This window comes from Pelophylax lessonae (assembly GCF_965119305.1).
Source record: "Pelophylax lessonae genome assembly, chromosome: 9".
Lineage (NCBI taxonomy): Eukaryota > Metazoa > Chordata > Amphibia > Anura > Ranidae > Pelophylax > Pelophylax lessonae.
Genome location: NC_138776.1, coordinates 253625903 through 253651244, shown reverse-complemented (window position 1 = coordinate 253651244; position 25342 = coordinate 253625903). Strand labels below are relative to the sequence as shown.

Sequence of the window (25342 nt, the reverse complement as noted above, 5' to 3'; positions counted from 1 at the left end):
TCCCAGTTATATATAAATATGTTTTTAAAATCAAAGTAATTGATGAGATGGCCACAAGACCTGTAATGTGCGGCAGAGCTGTACAAATCCCAGAACTGAATAAACAGACATAAAAATTATTTGGTACAACAATCCTCATATACAGTATGTATTTCACCTATATGTTTGATTGCCCAAAGTTAGGCTTTAAAAGTCGATACTTCTATTTAAAAAAGTCTTATACATACTTACTCTTCCTGACAGAAAGATAAGGAGATGGTCCCAAGAAAGAAAAAGAGTAACAGGGATTTCTTCATGGTGAACATCTTTGGGCTCTGTGGATAATTTGGATTCATGAAAAGAAAAAGAAGACAAAATTGAAAAGATGACTCAAAAATAACAGGAGTTCCCTAAACATAAAATGGTTGTTCCAATACAATAAAAGGTCCAATATTTGTTTGCTCTAAGCTATCAGAAAAGTTCCCGTACACCCAACACCCATTATGGGAACGTTGAGTGCTTTTTATTGACATGGATTTGCTTGATGCTTTCACGACCTTACTAGATCTGGTTACCCATGGATAAAATGATGATTAAGGGTCCTCCATCTACCTTCCTCAATCCTACAAAAGGAAGAGTATAGCAGATTCTTAGATGCCATTGGAGCTCACAAGAACCGAAGTTCCGTTCTCCATTATTTATGGTTTCCAGGGCTTTCTATCTTAAATGGGATGCCTTTTGCCTCACCTGGGTTACGCACTCTAGTCTTCACTCAATCAGAACTAAAGGATGTTAGAATGAAAATCAATTCATAGCTATCTGATTTACTAACTGGACCAATGGTTTCTAGAGGGGGTTTCTTGTATGAATGAGAAGAGTCTCCAGATAACGATTCCTGTGAATTGAATTTGTTTCAAGTTTAAAGAGAAGGAAAATGAGACTATTGAGATTATTAAGAATATAATTTATAAATGCAAATTTTCTACTGTACTTTTAATTTGGGCAAAATATTTAGGAATTAGAGTTTAATAAAAGTTTCACCAAAATTGTAATAAGCAAAAAATAACCATTCAGGGCACAAGAATAAAACTTTGTCTGATCTGATTGATAGTGTTTTTAATAAGCTTACAATTAGGATTGATAGCTGGTTTAATTCTAGGTTAGACAATGTTAGTATTTTCTGTTTCGAATTTTGTGAATAAATTAGAATTTTTACATTCATTGTGCAAAATAAACTATTATTAGAAAAAATTATATGAGGAACCTTTCTATCATTTAGAATCAAACATAGAATTCAAACTGAAAACTAAAAACTGAATATCAAGGTTTCTTTCCTTATAAATAAATCTAATAGGATTAAAAATATATTAACGATATTCCAGTTTATGCTTACCGGGTAGTTCAGTTGGTGCTGAGAATGTAGACAGCTGGAAGACTTGAGTGACGGTCTACATTGTGAAGAAAGGGGTTGGCTTATATAATAGAAGAAAAACAATTTGAGTACACAGAAATTTAAATAAAGTTTAATGTTAAAGTCACATCTTTCTTAGGAACACATAACTGATACCACATGTATTTAGTAAAATATTTGCCTTCTAGCCTCCAGGTGGGACAAATATCAGCACCCTGTGAGAAAACCAAGTGTCTCCTGGTCTGCTTTTTAGACAGTTTTAATCTAAAATCATTTTAAGTGTAATTTTAGCCCAAATTTGTATTTTGTTTTATAGAGCATTGTGGGTTATTATTGCTCCAGTCTAAATGTTCATTCGGTTTCTCTTAAAATAGAGTGAACATGCCATCCAGTGAGAGATCCTGCTTTCAGGAGGATGTCTTTGGATAAAAAAGTGGCCCTAGTTCTGTCCCCAGCAGAGGCGATGCTCAGGACACCATTCAGACTTCTGTCAGCCTCAACTGATATCACTCAAAACAAATATTCCAGCACCTCCAACCCCAGTGAATCCATGGTATGTATGTGAGCCACTCAGGCTGCTAGGAAGTCTAGTCCTGTGCCTGCTGCTGTGAGTGCTGGCTGGGAAGAAGCCCACCCATGCTCCAGACAATGAGAGATAGGAGCAGAAAAGAATTAGAAGGGCTTTCTAAACTATACTTTACTTAGTCAGGTAGACTTGCCACATTCAAAATGCTTAAACTACCACAACTATTATATATTTTTTGATCCATGCCTATCCCTTTGCCCCTATCCTTTTTTGCATCCCTACATTCTACCTTAGGTAAGTTTGTGTGGCAAAAAAACAAAACCTAGGTGTTCTAGGGTCAACCTGACCAAACAAAGATTGACAATAAAACACTCATTAGATGGATGTGATAAAAAGGCTCATTTGTGGAAGGAAGCGTCCTGATGCAAGAAATGAATAGCATGCCACTCCAGGTAGACATATACAGTGGTCTTTGTCTACCTGGAGTGGCGTGCTATCTATCTCTTCTATCTGGATGCTTCCTTCCACAGATGAGCCTTTTTATCACATTCCTCTAGTGAGTGATTTATTGTCATCCTTGCTACCTCATGTTTAATAAATGCTACACTTAGAGGCGCTTTTCTGTCTCCTTATACACTAGCTTCAGAGTTGACTTTAACTCTTGAGAAGAGCACCAGCCCTAAGTTCAAAAGCATTTAACTTCTAATTTGTGCCAGGCCCTATTTACTGACCTTCTTACAACATGTTATTGGACATTGGACTTTTTATGGACCCTTTTTATTAGATTTGTTTTTTGTTTTGTTTTTTAAATGGACTCTTTAGACTAGCCTTTCTATAGGCCTTATAGGAGTTAGCCTTGAGCGCTTGTCATATATATTCAAAGTAAAAACTAACAACCTGATTTACCCCCCAACTATAGTTGCAACAGTAAAGGCCTTTACTTACTTTCTCTTGAATGCTTCTAAAGGGGACACGCCACGAAAAATGCCAATACCTATTTCCATCTTCTCCCTACTTATTCCTAATTAACCACATGCTCATGGCAAAGCTTGGGTATAAAGCAGATTTTGGATCTCTATTCGGGCAACCTTCTCAAATCATTTACATCCCATCTTTATTCCTATGGCAGACTATTTTAAATACACACAGATAACATATTGCATTATGCGCAACCTTCACCTTCACCTCTATATGCACGAAAAGGTATGGAAGTTTTTAAACTCCGACAAGTATGGTACCAAGGGTATAATTCTTTTTTACATCTTACTTCAGGCCAAATCTACCTTTATCAAATTGTCACCAATGGTAAAATGGGAAAGAGATATAGGACGTTCATTTACCTATTCTCAATGGTCAGCTGCATTATCCTTTAGCTACAAAGCAACCCGATCTTCTAATCTTTGGGAACTTCTCTTCAAATTTAGTCTCCGCTGGTACATCACCCCCACCCAGATTCACGTATTCACTCCATCAGTACCACTTAATTAACTGCGGGCTTGGGATGAGATTTCAGCCTTCAAGTTAGAAGTCTTTTCGCTTCTCAGCAGCGTTACCAAAATACATTTTGACCCATTCCCTGAATTTGTCTTACTAAGCATAGGCATAGACAATATCCCTCACCAACTGCGATGTGTAACTTTACATACACTATTAGCAGCTAGGCTAGCCATTACACGCCACTGGAAAACAGAGGATTCCATCCTGCTAGATGAGTTAGTATTCTCCATGCATACACATTGCTTCTATAAACGCATGCTTGTAGCATCAGAAGGTTTCCTCTCCTCCACTATTAAATACTGGACACACTGCCTCGAATAGTATCAACGTAATTTCTGATATGTCACATGCATTATGATAAAATGTATTTGGTCTCTATGCAAGCTGTGTATGTTCTGTATTGCATTGTTCTCTCACTGTAATGTACTCTCATGGCAACCATGTTTCACTTCTGTGATATTCTTTTCTGTTTAAAAACTCAATAAAAATCTATTGAAAGAAGGTCACAGGAATCACACATCAGAGCAAGACCTGCTGGGTGCAGACAAGTCGCAGTCTCAGCCTAGACCCCTGCCAGGCCATGCCCCAACAAGTTTCACTCTGCCCACTGAAGCTTTCCAGTGGGTGGAGTGAAAAGTGTTGGGGGCATGGCTTGGCAGGGGTCCAGGCCACCCCCAACCCCAGGCAGGCCAGCCCAGCAGGAGTAATGGCATAGAATTACTACAGCTGCATGGCCTCCCATCCCACTGCTTCAGTCAATGTGGACTGGTATGACTAAATCCCACAGTACTCTATCTATTTTCCTACCATTAGATAGAGACAAAAGAGGGTGCAACCTGGGTGTAGCACATTTACATATTTATTTTGGAGACGGACAACTTGATTACCTGTAAAACTGAGGGGGCGCCAAAATAAGTACACCATATACAGTAATGACAAGTGCACAGAATATAGGCAACTCACATGGGTGGAAAGAAATGGTGCTTATAGACAAAGTACAGTTCTGTGTAACCTCTCATCATAGCTAGCAGCTAAGTCCATTGCAGCCCCAACACTTAGACATAGCATAATGCCTTGGTTCCTGTGCTGTCAGTTCAAACCATTGCATTGCTCTAATGTGAGTAAGTAGTGCAATATGCTGGGAAGACACACATCAGCACTGTGTCTCCCACTGTGACTTGCAAATTTGCCCTAGCTCTCAGTTGAGAGTAAGTTATTAACCACCTCCCACCTGGCCACTGTATATAAATGAACAGCCAGTTACCTACTTGATCCGATAGAGCATACCCTTACATTCTCCCTTTATGGGCACCAATGCGTAGCCTCCAGGCTGCACATAGCAGATCACTGATCAGGGTAACTGGCCACTGTAATTGGCCCTGATACCATGTGATCATTGTGACATCACAACAATCACATGAACAGTAGTAAACAGTGGCTGCTTATTCATGATGCCATTGCTTACTACTGTGACTTTGCGATTGGTCAAGGGGATCACATGGTACAGGGTCAGTCACAATGGCCCTCCAACGTGATAGCTGTGGCCAATCACAGCAATCATAATAGTAAACACTGGCATCATGAATAATGCCAAACACACATAGAGAAATGACCAGAGGTGATCATGTACAATGGCTGTCTGCTCTGATATCACTGTATGACATTGTCTCTGATCACTGCCACAGCAATACAATGTCAGCAAATAAGTGCTGCCAGTCAATATCCCTATTTACCACTGCAGAAGTCAGTGTCCCTTATCACTGCTTCACTAGTCTCAGTGTCCCTGATCACTGCCACACCAGTCTCAGTGTCCCAAAAAACTGCCACACCAGTCACAATGTCCCCGATGACCACCATATCAGAGACAGTGTCACTGATCACTGCCATACCAGTCAAAGTATCACTAAAAGGACTTGATCACATGTGTGATGCTTTCTGAGTAAGGATCTGTGTTTGGATTGTTCTTTAGAGAGCATTTAACAGCCAATGAAGTGCTGTTGTATGGCCTCCTTACCGCATGCTTTAACTCATTGGCCACTGCACCAGCACACCATTTACTTAAATAGGATATGATCGGCAGGCATATAAGGGGTATAATTACTGCCACAGCTGTGAATCAAAGCATCACAGCCACAACATGTGTACACCCCCGGCCACTGCCTCTGCAGGTAAAGGGGGTTGCAGTTTAGAGACCGTAAAACCACAATATTTTACCTTCAAATCTTATGTGTAAATGAGCCCTGGAAATAGTGCAGCAAGTCAAAGTTCTCTTATCATCACCACACCAGCTACAGTGTTGGCAGACCAGCCTAGGTAGAATCTGTGTTCTTGATTGCCACAACCCCAGACCAGTGGAGCAAGTAACAGTTTTCCTGATAACTGCCATACCAGTCCCAGTGTTACCAGACCAGTGTATGTCAGCAGCCATGTTCTTTACCATTGCCAGACCAGTTACAGTTTCACTACATCAGTGTAAGCCAGTAACAGTGTCCCTGATTGTTGTCACATCAGCCCTAGTGTCCACAGAATAGTGTAAGTAATCAGAAGTGTTCCTGAATTCTGCTGTACTAGTCCCCAGTGTCACCAGACCAGTTTAAGCCAGCAATTGTGTTCCCGATTGCCACTTCACAAGTTTCACTGACACCAGACCAGTGCAACCAGCAACAGTGTTCCTTACTGTATAAACACCATACCTGTGCAGTGTTGCCTCTGCCTACCATTTGTACTGACCCTTGCCTGTCTATTGACCAAATTTCTGCCCGCTGCCTGGACTGATCCCTTGTCTGTTCGCTGACCATTTCTCTGACTGCCACCTGAACTGATTCATCTGCACGTCTGACTGACTATGTACCTGCGAGACCCCAGACACAGCCCTCCACTCTGGACAGCTGCACCCCTGGAACCACAGGAACGTTATTATATTTCCTTCTTTTAGTCTCCTGTACTTCCTGACCAGTGAAGATGGCATTCCCGGAAGGCAGCCACGTATCATTAGGCTAGGCTTGCCTGGCTTAAAGGAACTAGGACTGCTATAGGTGATGCTAGCCTAAGCTACAGTATATTTCCTGACCAGACATATAAAGGCAACCATTACAGGAGATTGCTTTTTTTTATACAATTGGTTGATTTGAGTGAAACACAAGACACAATGTCAGTCCAAAAAGGATGTGAGGGGAAAGTGTCTGTAAGAGTGGTGAAGACAGGATGCTTCAAGAACCACCTCACAGGTCACTAGTCCCGACAAAAAGATAGATCAAATGTAGGTTCCAACAGATGCACTATACAGACTGAGTTGTGATGAAAAATTTAACTCTTTTTATTGAAGCACTTATGCCTGGTGGACAAACAGAACATGCATGTACACAATACACTTAAAAATATAAAACCATGTACAAACAGTGGACAGTATCACTAGACAGACCCATTCAATATATCATAGATGGAAAATGCACATTCTAATGGTAAATAACAAAATAAAGGCTTCCTCCAATGGACTAACTGCAGATTTCCTGCCGTGTTCCTGACCAGGAACTGGTTGAAGAGAGACTGGTGTGTGGTGACCCAAGTGTGTAATCACCAATACATTAGACCAGGAGAAGAACTCTTTAAACAATGTGGATCCAGGCAGTAAAGGTGCTGATGATTAGCCGATTACTATTGTACGGTGAGTGGATACTGGCTGAATGATATGTAGATTCCAATAGGAGGTTTTGTCCATCCACGTTAAGACCGATGCAACGGCATTAGATGAAAGATTCCTCTGTTAAAGTAAACTCGTACTTGTAGTGCGTTTGCTGATCGGTTAAGTCATTTAGATGTCAGTATATCCCAAAAGTGAAGGGGAAATGGGCAAAAACGTCTTTTTGTGTTACCAAGTCAAAGAATGTATATGCTTAAAATAAGTAGATAGAATCCATACCTCCATGTGTGAAATAACGAAGACCCGGCTGTTTGTAGAGGCTTCCAGTGGCGTGGTCCGGTTTGGCGCTTGCTCTATGTCAATGTCAGTCCAAACAGTAAAAAAGTGTCACATGTGGTATCGTTATACTTGGAAGGAGAAGCAGAAGTGTTTGAGGTGTAATTCTAAGTAGGCCTATGTTGTGTGTTTGAAATATATTAATAATTGACAAGTTTGTGTAAAAATATATTTCCAATTTCTTTCTGCATTATTCAAGTTTTGTGGCAATAAATTAAGTCTTCAGAAGATTCACCATGCCTCTAAGAAAATACTCTAGTGCGTTCCTCTTTCCAAAACGTTTTTATTTTGTGTGTGTTTTTTTACTTAGCGATGGAGGAACATCGGCCGGGGCGGTTCGCGAACGTCAGCCGCAAATTTTCTCAAAAGTCTGCAAACCGCAAGTTCACAGCAGGCCCCATTGACTTTAATGGGAGGCGAACTTTAACCACTTTACCTCCGCTCACTTTGCTGCTACTGCAGCAAAGTGGCTCGTTCCTGTCCAGCGACGTAGACCTATGTCGCTGGACTCCGCCCCTTGTGGGCGGCGCGCGCGCGCCGCCGGAGGCTCGCTCCCGCTGTTTTCAGTCACAGCGGGAGTCGGGCCAGGGGAGGAGCGGCGGCGATCGCCGCTGCTCTTACCCGATCGTCGGGGATCGAGTCTGGAGATCCGCCCGCTGTGTGTAAACACAGCAGGCGGATCTCTGAAGTGACAGGCAGGGTCAGATTGCAGGGTTCAGCATAGCTGAACCCTAGATCTGTCCTTGTGTCACTCAGTCACCTCCCCCCCCCCACACGTCAGTAAGCACCAGGCATACATTAACCCCTCCCTCTCCAATAAAATTAACCCCTTCCCTGCCAGTGTCATTTTTACAGTAACAGTGCATATATATAGCACTGATTACTGCAGTAATGTCACTGGTACCCCCAAAAGTGTCAAAAATGTCAGTCAAGGGTCCGATCTGTCCGCCGCAATGTCGCAGTCCCGCAAAAAAAATTGCAGATCGCCGCCATTACGCGTTAAAAAAAAACCCACCAAAAATGACAGAAATCTTTCCCTTTGTTAGTAAACGCAATAACTTTTGCGCAAACCAATCAAAATACGCTTATTGTGATTTTTTTTACCAAAAATATGTAGCAGAAAACAAATTGGCCAAAAATTAAAATAAATTTTGATTTTTACATTTTTTGGGGGGGGGGAATTTCATATAAAAAAATGTGAAAAATATTGTTATTTTTTCAAAATAAACGCTCTTTTTTTGTTTATAGCGCAAAAAGTAAAAATCGCACAGGTGATCAAATACCACCAAAAGAAAGCTCTGTTTGTGGGAAAAAAATGACGTAAATTTAGTTTGGGTACGGCGTCGCACGACCGCGCAATTGTCAGTTAAAGTCGCACAGCGCCGAATCGCAAAAAGTGGCCTGGACGGAAGACAGTAAAATCCTCCGGTGGTAAAGTGGTTAAAAACCTTTAGGTCATATTTTCAGCCACAAAAGATATACTAGCTGTGCACAAATAGTCCCAGCACATGGACAATGTCATAACAGAAGTATTGCAATTGAAAAACTTGCCCTAAATTATTTTATTTATTTTTTTACAGCAAAAAACATATATTTTTTTTACATAAATAAGCCAGAACTGACAGCAGCCGGTAATTACATGTCTAATACATATAGGGTCCATTCACACATCTGTAAAATGGGTCCGCATCCATTCCTCAATTTGGCGGAACCTTAACAGACCTATTGTTTTTCATTTCCAGTCTGAAAAATTAGGCATTCACAGGATAAAGTAGTAAGTGTCAGCCATTCCAGGCCCCAAAAATTAGCCCACATGCGTTTACCTGACAGCCAAGAATGTAGTATTCTGTGGCTGAAGAGACATTAGGCATTCACAGGATACAGAAGTAAGTGTCGGCCAGTATTGGCCCCAAAAATTAGCCCACATGGGTTTACCTGACAGCTAAGAACGTAGTATTTTGTGACTGAAGGTACATTAGGCATTCACAGGGAAAAAAAGTAAGTGTTGGCCAGTATTGGCCCCAAAAATTAGCCCACATGGGTTTATCTGACAGCTAAGAACATGGTATTCTGTGGCTAAAGGTACATTAGGCATTCACATGATACAGAAGTAAGTGTCAGCCATAAAAGGCCCAAAAATTAGCCCACATGCGTTTACCTGACAGCGAAGAATGTAGTATTCTGTGGCTGAAGGTACATTAGGCATTCACAGTACACAGAAGTAAGTGTCGGCCTGTATAGGCCCCAAAAATTAGCTCACATGGGTTTAACTGACAGCAAAGAACGTAGAATTTTATAGCTCGAGGTACATTAGGCATTCACAGGATACAGAAGTAAGTGTCGGCCTGTATAGGCCCCAAAATCTAGCTCACATGGGTTTAACTGACAGCAAAGAATGTAGTATTTGATGGCTGGAGGTACATTAGGCATTCACATGATACAGAAGTAAGTGTCGGCCTGTATAGGCCCCAAAAATGAGCTCACATGGGTTTAACTGACAGCAAAGAACATAGTATTTGATGGCTGGAGGTACATTAGGCATTTACAGTATACAGAAGTAAGTGTCGGCCTATATAGGCCCAAAAAATGAGCTCACTTGGGTTTAACTGACAGCAAAGAATGTAGTATTTGATGGCTGGAGGTACATTAGGCATTCACATGATACAGAAGTAAGTGTCGGCCATAAAAGGCCCCAAAAATTAGCCCACATGTGTTTACCTGACAGCTAAGAGCGTAGTATTCTATGGCTGGAGGTACATTAGGCATTCACAGTATACAGAAGTAAGTGTCGGCCTGTATAGGCCCCAAAAATTAGCTCACATGGGTTTAACTGACAGCAAAGAACATAGTATTTGATGGCTGGAGGTACATTAAGCATTCACACAGGATACAGAAGTAAATTTCGGCCTGTATAGGCCCCAAAAATTAGCTCACATGGGTTTAACTGACAGCAAAGAACGTAGTATTTAATGGCTGGAGGCACATTAGGCATTCACAGTATACAGAAGTGAGTGTCGGCCTGTATAAGCCCCAAAAATTAGCTCCCATGGGTTTAACTGACAGCAAAGAACGTAGTATTTGATAGCTGGAGGTACAGTAGGCATTCAAAGTATACAGAAGTAAGTGTCGGCCTGTATAGGCCCCAAGAATTAGCCATTCAATGGACATGAAATGCCTTTTATGCCGCTGTATGTAGCGAAGCCAAGGACCAGGAATTACTGTGGGTGGATGGCGGTCTGGCGGATATTTGTGGCCTGGCATGAGGAATTTCAATGAAACATAGTCTACTGGTCACATGTGTTGAATTCCTCAGAGAGCCATGCCTCATTCATTTTTATAAATGTGAGGTAGTCTACACTGTCATGAGCTAGGCGAGTGTGCTTATCGTTCACGATCCCCCCTGCTGTGCTGAAAGTCCTTTCGGATAGGACACTGGACGGGGGGCAAGCCAACAGTTCCATTGCAAATTGTGCGAGCTCTGGCCAGAGGTCAAGCCTGCCCACCCAGTAGTCCAGGGGTTCATCACTCCTCAGAGCGTCCACATCGGCCGTTAACCTGATGTAGTCGGAAACCTGTTGGACACCTTTTTTTTACGCTCCAATATTTGGGCCACCGAAGCCTTCCTTTTTTCAGAACAACGTGACGACGGCATCATGGAAGGTGGAGTGGAGGACAAATGTGAGGAGAGAGGAGAAGGAGAAGGAAAAGAGTATGGACGGTGAGAGCCTGGAGTGTGGCTTTGTGGGTTTTGAGGGTGTTGCTCCCACTGGGCTCGGTGATGGGATTTCAGGTGCCTTCTTAAGGCGGTTGTCCCTAGGTGAGTGTTGGGCTTACCGCGACTTATGCGTTGACTGCAAAGGCTGCAGATGGCAACACTGTTGTCAGCAACGGACACATTAAAAAAAGCCCTCACTGCGGAGCCATGTGCCGGTGTAACGTTAAAAAACCATACCCCGTGAAGAAACCATACCCCTCGTCACTTCCGGTCTGAAACAGCAGAGCAGCGCAGCAGAGCGCATGCCCAGAACCCCGGAGACGTAATTGAACAAGAAAGAAGTTCACAAGTGCGCATGCTCGGAGGGTATGATATGTTAACGGCACTAATACTTGCGGCGGTAACATTAAAACAGTTCTGGTGCAACATGAATCATCTGCTCTCCTCTCCCTGTCACTTCCCTGATCTCCCCTAATAAATATAAAAGCGGCGGCGGGTGTATAAAATGTAAGTGACGGCGATCTGTGCTTCGTGATCCGCTTTTATATTTATTAACCGAGATCAGGGAAGTGACAGGGGAAGGAGCGGACATGAGGCATGATGCAGAGGAGCTGTTATAATGTAACCGCCGCAAGTTAAACTACCGTGAGAAATCCATACCCTCCGGAAGTGACGAGGGTATGGTTTTCTCACGGGTATGGTTTTTTCACGGAACACCGGCATCCTGGGAGAGTCAGATGTGACTGTACATGGTTGATGGCTTGCTCCTGATACATTTGTAGTCTGCTTTGTACCTCTTGTGCAATGCAAGTTCTGCCTGCCTCTCCTCCCTATCTGCCTGTCCGTCAGTCCACCAGTTCTACAAATAATTGGCCAGTAACTGTTGTCACTGTGTGTAGCACAGTTAACACAGCAAAAGAGGCCACATTTTTGCAGGACTAAAATACAATCTTAGAAAAATATACTGTTAAATAACACCTCACTTCAATCTGTGGTATTGGGGGGCCGCAGGTTTATCACACCAGTTCTACAAATAATTGGCCAGTAACTGTTGTCACTGTGTGTAGCACAGTTAACACAGCAAAAGAGGCCAAATTTTTGCAGGACTAAAATACAATCTTAGAAAATGATACTGGTAAATCACACCCCACTTCAATATGTGGTATTGGGGGGGGGGCACTGGTCTATCACACCAGTTGTTCAAAAAATTGGGGCCAGTGAATTTGGCACTGTATGTACCAGACTTAACTCAGCAAAAGAGGCAATATTGTTGCAGGACACAAATACACTTGTAAAAGTTTCATCAGATAACCCCCCCCCCCCCATTTCAATATGTGGTATTGGGCGGCCACTGGTCTATCACACCAGTTGTTCAAAAAATTGGCCAGTGAGTTTGACACTGTGTGTACCAGACTTAACTCAGCAAAAGAGGCAATATTGTTGCAGGACACAAATACACTTGTAAAAGTTTACTCAGATAACACCCCACTTCAATATGTGGTATTGGGGGGCCACTGGTCTATCACACCAGTTGTTCAAAAAATTGGCCAGTGAGTTTGGCACTGTGTGTACCAGACTTAACTCAGCAAAAGAGGCAATATTGTTGCAGGACACAAATGCACTTGTAAAAGTTTACTCAGATAACACCCCACTTAAATATGTGATATTGGGGGGCCACTGGTCTATCACACCAGTTGTTTAAAAAATAAGCCAGTGAGTTTGGCACTGTGTGTACCAGACTTAACTCTGCAAAAGAGGCAATATTGTTGCAGGACACAAATACACTTGTAAATGTTTACTCAGATAACACCCCACGTCAATATGTGGTATTAAGGGGCCACTGGTCTATCACGCCAGCTGTTCAAAAAATTGGCCAGGGAGTTTGGCACTGTGTGTATCAGACTTAACTCTGCAAAAGAGGCAATATTGTTGCAGGACACAAATACACTTGTAAAAGTATACTCAGATAACACCCTGCTTCAATCTGTCGTATTGGAGGGCCACAGGTTTATTACAACAGTTCTACAAATAATTGGCCAGTAACTGTTGTCACTGTGTGTAGCACAGTTAACACAGCAAGAGGCCAAATTTTTGCAGGACTAAAATACACTCTTAGAAAATTATACTGTTAAATTACACCCCACTTCAATATGTGGTATTGGCGGGCCACTGGTCTATCACACCAGTTGTTCAAAAAATTGGCCAGTGAGTTTGGCGCTGTGTGTATCAAACTTAACTCAGCAAAAGAACTTGTAAAAGTATACTCAGATAACACCCCACTTCAATATGTGGTATTGGGGGATCTTTGTCACTGTTTGTTGTATTGCTGCAGCAATCCTCAGTCACCACACCTGTCACAATGCTGCACAGTGCACAATAATACTACTAATCCACTATAATATGCTTTCTACAAAGTATATTATACTGTGGATCACCCCCCCCCCCTTTATATAGTCCACTGCACAGCAATACCAAAACAATTGCAGCCCTTTAAATGACTTTTATGGACATTAACAGAGTGATTTGTGTGACTGCTGCCGATCTTTAACTGCCCCTAAAGCACAGACTGGGTACCTGTCCCTAACCTGAAAAGAGACTGGACCTATACCAAAAATTGCAGCCCCTTAAATGACTTTTGTGGACATTAACAGAGCGATTTGTGTGACTGCTGCCGATCTCTAACTGCCCCTAAAGCACAGACTGGGTACCTGTCCCTAACCTGAAAAGAGACTGGACCTATACCAAAAATTGCAGCCCTTTAAATGACTTTTGTGGACATTAACAGAGCGATATGTGTGACTGCAGCCGATCTCTAACTGCCCCTAAAGCACAAACTGGATACCTGTCCCTAACCTGAAAAGAGACAGGACCTATACCGAAATACCGGCCTGAAAAGGACTTTTGTGGACATTAACATAGCTATTTGTGTGACAGCTGCCGAGTGCCGATCTCTAACTGCCCCTAAAGCACCGACTGGATACCTGCCCCTAACCTGAAAAGATACTAGTAGACCTATACCGAAATACCAGCCCTGAAAAGGACTTTTGTGGATCTTAACAGAGCTATTTGTGTCTGTCAATCTCTCGCTGATGCATACAGCAGACCTCTCCCTATGCTGGCAAAAAGCAGAATGTGAAATGACTGACAGCTCAGGTCTATTTATAGGGTAGGGGGTATGTCCATGTGCTGAAATGTTTTAATTGGCTGTCCCATTCCACCTGACGGCTGTGTCATGGGTCAAAGTTCTCCCCGATGTAAACTAATATGGCCGCCGCGAACAACGCCATGTGTTCGCAAATTTGGCGGATAGCGAACAAGCAAAATTCGCTGCGAACCGACCGCCGGGCAAACCGCAAGGCCATCTCTATTTTCACTGTCCTGGTGCTCCAGGGCCTCCAAAAATGTTATAGGTAGTCAGGAAATTAGATGCATAATTTATGCCCCTGGAATGCCTGAAGGTGCTCTTTGGATTTTGGTCTTCTCTATGTGGCTAGGCTGTGACACCTGTAGTCTCACCATTCTAGAAAGAGTAGCAGAATGTTTTGCAACCCTGCCTATGATGTGTGTTAGAAATATCATATTAATTGACACATTTGTGTTAAAGAAATATATATATTTCTAATTTCTTTCTTCATTTTTCAAAAACTTAATGCAAAAAATTAAGTCTTCAAAAAACGTACCATGCCACTTAGAACATATTTTGCGGTGTTTGCTTTTTAACATGTTTTCATTTTGTGGGTGTTTCTACAACCTGTGTAGAAAAGACTTGTACACCTATTTTCAGGCTGTTTACAGTCTGGTCACATTATCCTCTGTGTAAGCCAGTGATGTATGCAGTGGAGAAAGACAGATGGGACATAGGAACCTATGGGTGATGTCACCGCTCCAGGCTCTCCCCTGCAGTCCCCACTGACTGACACAAGGAATCATGTGACAAGACCAGAGCTAGCTGAGAATAAGTAAGTCCACAGATTAGGGGGAGAAAATGACTTTAATTAGCAAAAATATTCCTAAAAACCATTTAGACCACACCTAGTTAATAAACTGGATGGTAATGTATTAAATGACATCCACCAGTATGTTGCTATCCCACTTTGTAACCTGCAAAAACAAACAAAATAAATAGGGTTAAAGAAACCCACAAAGGGAGTCAAACGATGGACCAAGCAGCTTATATAAACAAGGATTCTTTGCAAAATGCTTCATTTTACATACCTTTGGTATACAACAACGTACCTCCACCACACAAACAGTTAAAAAAGACAAGGTTGTCTGTACACCACAGCAGATGTCCACACAGTGAGCTCATACACACACACTCCCAGTAGATGCCATAATGGGGGGATAATAAAGGGACCTAACTGCAAAATGCAGGAGCCAGCTGACAACTGGGATAGATACTCTACTATTGGGAGTAAAACTGGCTTGATGCCATACTCCTATGCAGAATAGTCACAGGAAGGGTATAAAAAGAATTCCTGAAAAATATCAGTTCAGTCCAGAAGTAAAGTCTGTTATAGACACACAGTAGCAATGTGTTTTTAAACTGGCACAAGGGATTGACCCTTAATAGTAGATATAAATCACCTCCTCAATGGCAAATGCATGGAATTGCAGGCTTTCCAGGCTAGGGTAGGCTATCAAAGAACCCATGAGTGATTCCCCCACTCCTTCAAAGCTACACTCTGATCAATAATTCTTCAGTTGTCTTCTTGCATCTTTAAATTATTCATCAGTTGGAATGATTGAAGATGTGCAGAACCTACCAGAGAGGGGATCCTTGTGGAAGGTCAACTTGTGGAGGTATCCCAGGTGTGTAGGTTCCTTTGGTGTGTACTGGTTGCCATTAGTGAAAAAACTGTTAAAGAAGTCTTTTCTTTTAATGGCTATACTCTATATTATTAGAAATGTATCTCAGGGGAGCAAGTCATGACTAGAATATTCATGGTTAGGCTCTGGTATGTCTCCACTTGGCCATTAAAGCCAGTACCCCCTTGGGCAAAATAAAAGGTTTCAGAAAGCAAGAATAGGTAGACCAGAGCTATAAAAGCTGTGGTTCTTATTGTAATACCAATTGACCCAGAGATTACCACCTAATATTTGTTTCTGAAGTAATTCTGGCACCAATACTAAGGGTTATTACTGCATAAACTGGCACCAACACTAGGGGCTATTACTGCGTAATCTGGAACAATACTAGGGGATATTACTGCATAAACTGGCACCAATGCTAGGGGTTATTACTACATAAACTGGCACCAATACTAGGGACTATTACTGCATAAACTGGCACCAATACTAAGGGCTATTACTGTGTAAACTGGCACCAATACTAAGGGTTATTACTGCATAAACTGGCACCAATACTAGAGGTTATTACTGCATAAACTGGCGCCAATTCTAGGGATTATTACTGCGTAATCTGGCACAATACTATTGGCTATTAATGCGTAAACTGGCACCACTGCTAGGGGTTATTACTGCATAAACTTGCGCCAATACTAGGGGCTGTTACTGTGCATACTGGCACCAATACTAGGGGTTATTACAGCATAAACTGGCACCAATACTAGGGGTTATTACTGCATAAACTGGCACCAATACTAGAGGTTATTACTTCATAATCTGGCGCCAATACTAGAGGTTATTACTGCATAAACTGGCACCAATACTAGGGGATATTACTGCGTAACTGGCACCAATACTAGGGGTTATTACTGCATAAACTGGCACCAATATTAGGGGTTATTACTGCATAAACTGGCATCAATACTAGAGTTTATTACTGCATAAACTGGCGCCAATACTAGGGGACATTACTATGTAACTGGCACCAATACTAGGGGTTATTACTGCATAAACTGGCACCAATACTAGGGGACATTACTGCGTAACTGGCATCAATACTAAGGGTTATTACTGCATAAACTTGCTCCAATACTAGAGGCTGTTACTGTGTATACTGGCACCAATACTAGGGGTTATTACTGCATAAACTAGCACCAATACTAGGGGTTATTACTGCATAAACTGGCACCAATACTAGAGGTTATTACTTCATAATCTGGCGCCAATACTAGAGGTTATTATTGCATAAACTGGCACCAATACTAGAGGATATTACTGCGTAACTGGCACCAATACTTGGGGTTATTACTGCATAAACTGGCACCAATATTAGGGGTTATTACTGCATAAACTGGCATCAATACTAGAGGTTATTACTGCATAAACTGGCGCCAATACTAGGGGACATTACTGCGTTACTGGCACCAATACTATGGGTTATTACTGCATAAACTGGCACCAATACTAGGGGTTATTACTGCATAAACTGGCTCCAATACTAGGGGTTATTATTGCATAAACTGGCACCAATACTAGGGGTTATTACTGCATAAACTGGCTCCAATACTAGGGGCTATTACTGCATAAACTGGCACCAATACTAGGGGTTATTACTGCAGAAACTGGCATCAATACTAGAGGTTATTACTGCATAAACTGGCGCCAATACTAGGGGACATTACTGCGTTACTGGCACCAATACTAGGGGTTATTACTCCATAAACTGGCACCAATACTAGGGGTTATTACTGCATAAACTGGCACCAATACTAGGGGTTATTACTGCATAACCTGGCTCCAATACTAGGGGTTATTACTCCATAAACTGGCACCAATACTAGGGGTTATTACTGCATAAACTGGCACCAATACTAGGGGTTATTACTGCAGAAACTAGCACCAATACTAGGGGCTAACCCTGCGTAAACTGTTTGCTGAAGTTGCTTAAAACTGAAAAGCTTTTGAGAGTTTTCCTCTTTCTCAGGTCTGAAGCAAAACTTAGGATGAAAGGAAAACTCTTGAAAGCTTGTCTTTTAAGTGTTAGGTTAATTCAATAAAAAGGTATCATTGCATACTGCATTACTCTTGTATTTTGTAACTTTACTTATATATACCTTTTTCGTTTTCTCAGTGGTATGATTTAGTTGTGAAAATTATGAGTGGCCCTCAATGTTAACTGTGGTATCTTTTGTGTCCCCCCCCCCCCCCATTATATATTGTTCCTAGAGTCACCCCTGAAAATGTGTAATGACAATTATTGTGTAAGCACAACTTTCCTAAAAAAAAAAATACTAGATGATTTGCTTATTTCAGATTCTCATCTGAAAGCACTGAAATTAGACTCAGCCAGTCCATCAGTATTTTCAGAAGGAGATCAGCAACAACAGGCCTCATATTTCTTAATAGAGGTTCTTCAAGGTTACACCGGTGATGTTTATTATTCTCACCTAATATTTGTATCTGAAGTCATTCCTTTCTTAAGAGCACATGTGATTTCAGTCTGACACATAATAAGCTGATTTTATTTGTATATTTGCTTAAAGCTGTGTGTGTTGCCAGGTAATCAAAAACATTTTGATGAAACTGAATTTCTACCAATACACCTTTATATATATATATATATATATATATATATATACACACATATATATATATATATATATACACACAGTTTCTCACAAAAGTGAGTACACCCCTCGCATTTTTGAAAATATTTTATTATATCTTTTCATGTGATAACACTGAAGAAATTACACTTTGCTACAATGTAAAGTAGTGAGTGTACAGCTTGTATAACAGTGTAAAATTTCTGTCCCCTCAAAATAACTCAACACACAGCCATTAATGTCTAAACTGCTGAAAACAAAAGTAGGTACACCCCTAAGTGAAAATTAAAAAAATTGGGACCAAAGTGTCAATATTTTGTATGGCCACCAGTCAGAGGCGTAACTAGAGCCTTCAGGGCCCCGATGCAAGAAACCATGAAGGGCCCCCCCAGATCCCAGGCCGGGGCCCTTCCCTTCAAGCCCAGGGCTCTTCCCACTAATCCTGGGGCTCTTTACTCTCGTTGCATGGCCTTTTATTACGGTCCCGCAGCAGGATCCTTTCACAAGTTCTGCAGTGGGCTCCCTTCCTGCAATCTTGGGGCCTCCCCACAGTGGTGCAATGCCAGGGCCCGGTCGCAAGTGTGACTTTTGCAATCCTGGAAGTTCACCCACTGGTTTGCTACTGGGCCCCCTGGAGCAGGGGGCCCGGTAGCAATCGCAACCCCTGCAACCCCTGTAGTTACGCCCCTGCCACCAGTATTTTCCAGCAATGTCTTAACAGTCTTGGGCATGGAGTTCACCAGAGCTTCACAGGTTGCCACTCGAGTCCTCTTCTACTGCTCCATGATGACATCACAGAGTTGGTGGATGTTAGAGACCTTGCGCTCCATGTTCTGTTTGAGGATGCCCCACAGACGCTCAATAGGGATTAGGTCTGGAGACATGCTTGGCCACTCCATCACCTTTACCCTCAGCTTCTTTAGCAAGGCAATGGTCATCTTTGAGGTGTGTTTGAGGTCGTTATCATGTTGGAATACTGCCCTGCAGCCCAGTCTCGGAAGGGAGGTGATCATGCTCTGCTTCAGTATGTCACAGTACATGTTGGCATTCATGGTTCCCTCAATGAACTGTAGCTCCCCAGTGCCGGCAGCACTCATGCAGCCCCAGACCATGACACTCCCACCACCATGCTTGACTGTAGGCAAGACACACTTGTCTTTGTACTCCTCACCTGGTTGCAATTTGATGCAGTGTGCAACGTATGGTCTGAGCACTGACAAGCTGTCATATGTCTATTTACCAAAGACAACCTCTGGATATGATGCTGAGCACATGCACTTAACTTCTTTGAGTGGAACCTGTCCTGTAAACCGCTGTATGGTCTTGGCAACCATGCTGCAGCTCAGTTTCAGGGTCTTGGCAAACTTCTTATAGCATAGGGAATCTTTATGAAGAGCAACAATTCTTTTTTTTAGATCCTCAGAGAGTTCTTTGCCATGAGGTGCCATGTTGAACTTACAGTGGCCTGTATGAGAGAGTTAGAGCGATAACACCAAATTTACCACACCTGCTCCCCATTCACAACTGAGACCTTGTAACACTACCGAGTCACATGACACCGGGGAGGGAAAATTGCTAATTGGACCCAATTTGGACATTTTTACGCAGGGTGTACTTTCTTTTGTTGCCAGTGGTTTAGACATTAATGGCTGTGTGTTGAGTTAAATTTACACTTTTATGCAAGCTGTGCACTCACTGCTTTAGATTGTAGCAAAGTGTAATTTCTTCAGTTTTGTCACATGAAAAGATATAGTAAAATATAACGAGTGGTTATTTGAGTTACTTTTGCCTTTCTATCATCTCGAACCAGTTTGCTCATTCCACTCTGACCTCTGACATCAACAAGGCATTTTTTATCCACAAAACTGTCACTCACTGGATATTTCCTCCTTTTCAGACCAAACCCGAGAGATGTGCGTGAAAATCCCAGTCGATCAGCAGTTTTTGAAATACTCAGACCAGCCCGCCTGGCACCAACAATCATTCTACGTTCAAAGTCACTTAAATCCCCTTTCTTCTCCATTCTGATGCTTGGTTTGAACTTCAGCAAATCTTCTTCACCACATCTAGATGCCTATATACCTTGCCATGTGATTGGCTGATTAGGCATTTGTGCTACTCATCAATTGGGCAGGTGTACCTAATGAAGTGGCCAGTGAGTGTATATATATCCTCCAACATCAGCCCCATCATTTTGTGTGTTTTTTGTGTTTTTTTCGAGCTGTGTGGGGTTTTTATTTCTCTTAAGTAATAAACATGTCATGCCTACCTGCTCTGGGAAATAGTTTTGCACACAGCAGCCCTTATTCTCCTCTTCTGATTTCCCCTGCTGGGGCTCCTCAACTTCTTTGAGTGCCACAATAAGAAGCCGTTTCCTATGGTGGCACTCCTGTGGGATTAATGCCGAGCCACACTGTGTGCATCTATAGAAACCCACAGTGTAGCTCAGCACCACTCCCTGCTCTCTGCTGACAGGATTTGACTAACAGCATCAAGAGCCAATGGTTCCTACTGCGGCCCGAGTCCTTGTGATAGAGGAAGAGAGTGGAGAGAAGACTACAGCTGGACACAGTGCTGGATCACTGATAGGCTCAGGTAAGTGTCTAGGGGGGAGAGAAAAAGTTAGTAGGGTGTTTTTTTACCTTAATGAAGGAAGTCATTAACCCCTTTGCGCCTAAGGCTAAAACAAATCTTAATGCCTAAGCACAATTTTGCAACTTTGACATGTGTTAGTAAAACTGTACATATCATCACAACTACTTTGTGCATCCAGGTGGATTATACTTTGGCTTTTTCAGGACAATTTGGGATTTCATTTGGTAGTAAATGGTAATAGATATCTCCTGATTTTTTTTTTTTTTTTTTAATTATCAAAGGAAAACTGTCCAAAAATAATTTAAAAAATCCTTTTTTTGAATGTAGCTATATATTTCTCGCTACTACCATAACCTTTCCCCAAGGAACAACCCAAAATAAATCCTCCCACTCCTGGCGATCGCAGCGATAAAACATATGTGTATGTTATTTGTTATTTGTACACGTAGTACAGCCCAGAAACGTTAGTGCATGTTTTGCTTTTTTTTTCATCCTACCTAAAATACACTGACACCATCTGACATTGATACTAATTAAAAAATAAATAAATCCTTTCAAAAGTAAACTGGCCCTGACCTTTGACCCCGGCCTTGTCCTTTGACCCCAGCCTTGTCCTTTGACCCTGGCCTTGACCCAATCACTAACCATGGGAGGGCGCAACCAGCTTGTGCAATACCATAGATTATTTTTACCATTAGCTGTCCAACCATTTGTTCCCAGGACATACTGCATTGCATTCCAGCTGGAGCCAATCCGTGTTGCTTGATTTTTTTTTAACTTGCATGTGAGTATCCATTTGTCTATGTGGATTAAATAAAAATTATCTATGGTAACGCAGGAGGGGATTGCGCCCTCCTCTGTGTTTTTTTTTTTTTTTTGCAGTTGGTTCTGAGCATTTCCCAGTTGGAGGGGGGGCTGCACCCTTGATGGGCATTTTTTTTTATTGATTTTTTTAATTATTATTATTTTTATTTATTTTTTCTCTCTGTAAGGACCGAGAGAGATACAATGTATCTCTCTTCTCCATTCACAGAGAGAAAAAACACAAGGGTGGGTTTCATAGTGACTGATCACCGTGATTAGCTAATTAGAAGCAATCACAGCGTTCAAGTGACCCGGAATCAGAAGTTCTAGGTGCCGTTCATTAAAATGGGTCCCGGGGGGTCTCATAGAGACCTTAGTCTCTGTGCTGGATGCTAGCTGTGTGCCATGCTCCCAGCACAAAGGGAGATACGCAAATATGAGGCCCCATGGAAAAAAGCCCAGTCCAGTGGGGCAGCATAATTGCAAAGGCTCGGACGAAAAGGACTAAGGTAAAAAAAAACCAAGGCTTTAGAACCACTTTAAATTTGTCCTTTACTATGTGATTGCTGTGCATTTAAAAAGGCTGCATGCTCTGATCAGCTGTCAGAGGGAACTGACTGCTTACTACAGTCATCTTGACAGTACTAAGTAGTCAGAGCGTAAAAAAAAAAAAACAATCACCCACATGAGCAGTGCAGTATTACTATAGTAGGGGCAGATTGGGCATTCAGGCACTCGGGCAGTGCTTGAGGGCCCGGGCCAGTAGGGGGCCCCATGACAGGCTCCTGCAGGATCTGCTCCTGGGACTTTCTCCAGGATGGATGTCTGTGATGTGGATACACTACTCATTGCTGTGCAGGCTGAAAAAATGTTTACCGGCTGGTGCAGGTCTCACAGGCTGTTGGGGAAGTCGACAGAGGTATGTGTGAGTCTGGGGAAAGGATCAATACCAGAAGCAGCAGCTGGAGCAATGAGAAGTGTGTCCTCTCACATGCTGTGATTAGCCATGCCCCCCTGTCTGTGGATGCACAGCATGCTGACCAGCCGGTCCTGGACCTTCTCACACACCCCAATCCAGCACCAAGATCCCCTGATCCTCCACTGTCACACCAATATGTCAGGGTCAGCTGGGCAGTGTACAGGAATTGGTAAGGCAGTGTACTGGGAATAAGTTAGGCAGAGGACATGGGTCACTGTGGCAGGGCAGAGGACAGGGCTCACCCATTGCAGTGCAGAGGACAGGGGTCACTGCTGGCAGGAGAGAGGACAGGGGTTACTGCTGGCAAGAGAGAGGACAGGGGGTTACCACTGGCAGGTGAGAGGACAAGGGTAATTGCTAAATGAAAAAAGGGCAGGGGTCACTTATGGCAGGAGAGAGGACAGGGGTCATCGCTGTCAGGATGGAGAAAATGGACCACCACTGGAAGGATAGAGGACCGCAGTCACTGCTGGAATGATAGAAAGACAGAGGTCATCACTGGAAGAATAGAAGACAGGATAACCGCTGGAAGGAGAGAGGACAGGAGTCACTGCTGGAAAGATAGAAGATAGAGGTCATTACTGGAAGAATAGAAGACAGGATCACTGCTAGAAGAAGAGAAGACAGGGGTCACCGCTGGAAGAATAGAAACAGGATCACCGCTGGAAGAAGAGAGGACAAGGGTCACCACTGGAAGGAGAAAAAACAGGGATTATACTGGAAGAAGGGTCACTGCTGAAAGGATAGAGGACATGGGTGACTGCTGGCAGGGCACTCAGCATAGCTCCCATTCTTACACATACCCAGCCTGAGCAGCATGATCTCCTCCTTGGCTCTTCCTTACACAACACAGAGCTAAAATCCAATTCTCTTTCATACAGCTATGATCTGCACTGTGTGTAGCTGGTGATTATGTTGCACTTCTGACCTGTATAATTCCCTGGTCAGAATGGGAGTGTGACTGCAGTCACCAGCTACACAAAGTGCAGATTGTGGCTGTGTGAAAAAGAACCCTTCCCTCCTCTCTCCCCTTTTTCCACCCTGGTCAGCTCTCTTAAAAGGACAATGGAGAAGTGGGGAAGGTGACATCACACAGCCATGCTAATGAACTCCATTGAAGAGAATAAAAGCATGGGAAATGCACCTGCGCACTAGACTGGTTCTCATTAGAGGTGGCAGGGGTGGAGTTCAATTAAGAGGCTGCAGGACGGAGAGGATGAGTTAGGCATGGCACCCCAAGGCTGTCCAAGTGGCTCTGATCTCTGCTTGATCTGCTGTGCACTGGGGTTCATTGGGTTTGAGCTAGCTGGACACTTTTCAGCCACGTGTATAGACAGATAAGCAGCGTGGGGCTCTGAGAAGGACTGTGTTGGAGGATTTGGGGAAGTTTCAGGGTTGCTGGGCTCCACCGAGGAGTTGCCAGCGCCATGTGTCGGCCTGCCCTGTGAATACACATCCCCGGCATTGTTCGGTGTCATTGCTCAGTCTCATGTCTCTGTAAGGGAATTGTATGCTTCCTACACGGGGCCAGATCTGTGCACACTGTCTGTTGGAGGTGGGATGTGGGGGTGTGCTTGGGCACCTTATTATTGAGAGTTTCACCTTCCTTTCTGATTGCCACTGATGTCACCTAAAGCTGATCCTTTTTTGCAACTTCTAGAGTGACTAATGTTAGAGATTACAGTGGGAATGTTGGAAGGGTGTATAGCCATTTTAGGGGTCATTGGACACCCCAATATCTGCAGGCTCCTTCTGATTGTAGGAGGCCCCCTGATTGCAAGTATTAGATGCCACCTTTGTCTGATTAAAGCAATTTGGAAATTGATTGTTCTGTTGATGTCTGATCATCCATTGCAAAATTTTAATGGGACTGTGTGCTGTTAGATCTCAAAGAGGCTTGTAACAATCTTAGTGGTGTGTGGGCACCCCAAAACTTGCAGGCTGCTTCTGATTGGTAGTATGCCCCCTGATTGCAATCAGAAGATTCTACACCTACCTAAGCAAAGATGGCAACTTGGAAAATGTGTTGTGTTGCAGGGGGTGTGTAGCAATTGTCTGGTTATCTAGACAACCCAGTATCTATAGGCTGCTTCTGGCTGGCAGACTGCCCCAATGCTATCCATCTGTGACTGTGCACAGAAATTTCTGTGGGTTCCATTTCCATTATACATGCTGTAGAGGGGGATGTAGAATGGGGGACGGGGTGGTCAGACACCCCTCCGATCGCAGTCTGCCAGTGACACCCATTCATGATGGACTCAGGGTTTGGGTGTAACTTGGCAGCAGAGAGGATTTCCTGTTGGTTGTTGTAGTGCTTGTGTTCCGATCAGTGTGAAGTGCTGTCAGCATGTGCTGCATTGTGACACCCCATTTAGTTGTAATTATTGGGGGATGAAGGATGATATT

The 25342-nt window shown here is 42.9% G+C and overlaps 1 long non-coding RNA gene across 1 annotated transcript in view; it reads right to left on the bottom strand.

Annotated features, from left to right (window-relative positions):
• LOC309563003 overlaps positions 1-25342 on the bottom strand; it is an 87198-nt gene that overhangs the window by 27189 nt on the left and 34667 nt on the right. Inside the window, exon 2 of the long non-coding RNA XR_014225651.1 lies at positions 1373-1451. This is a non-coding gene — a long non-coding RNA (uncharacterized lncRNA). The remainder of the gene's footprint in view (positions 1-1372; positions 1452-25342) is intronic.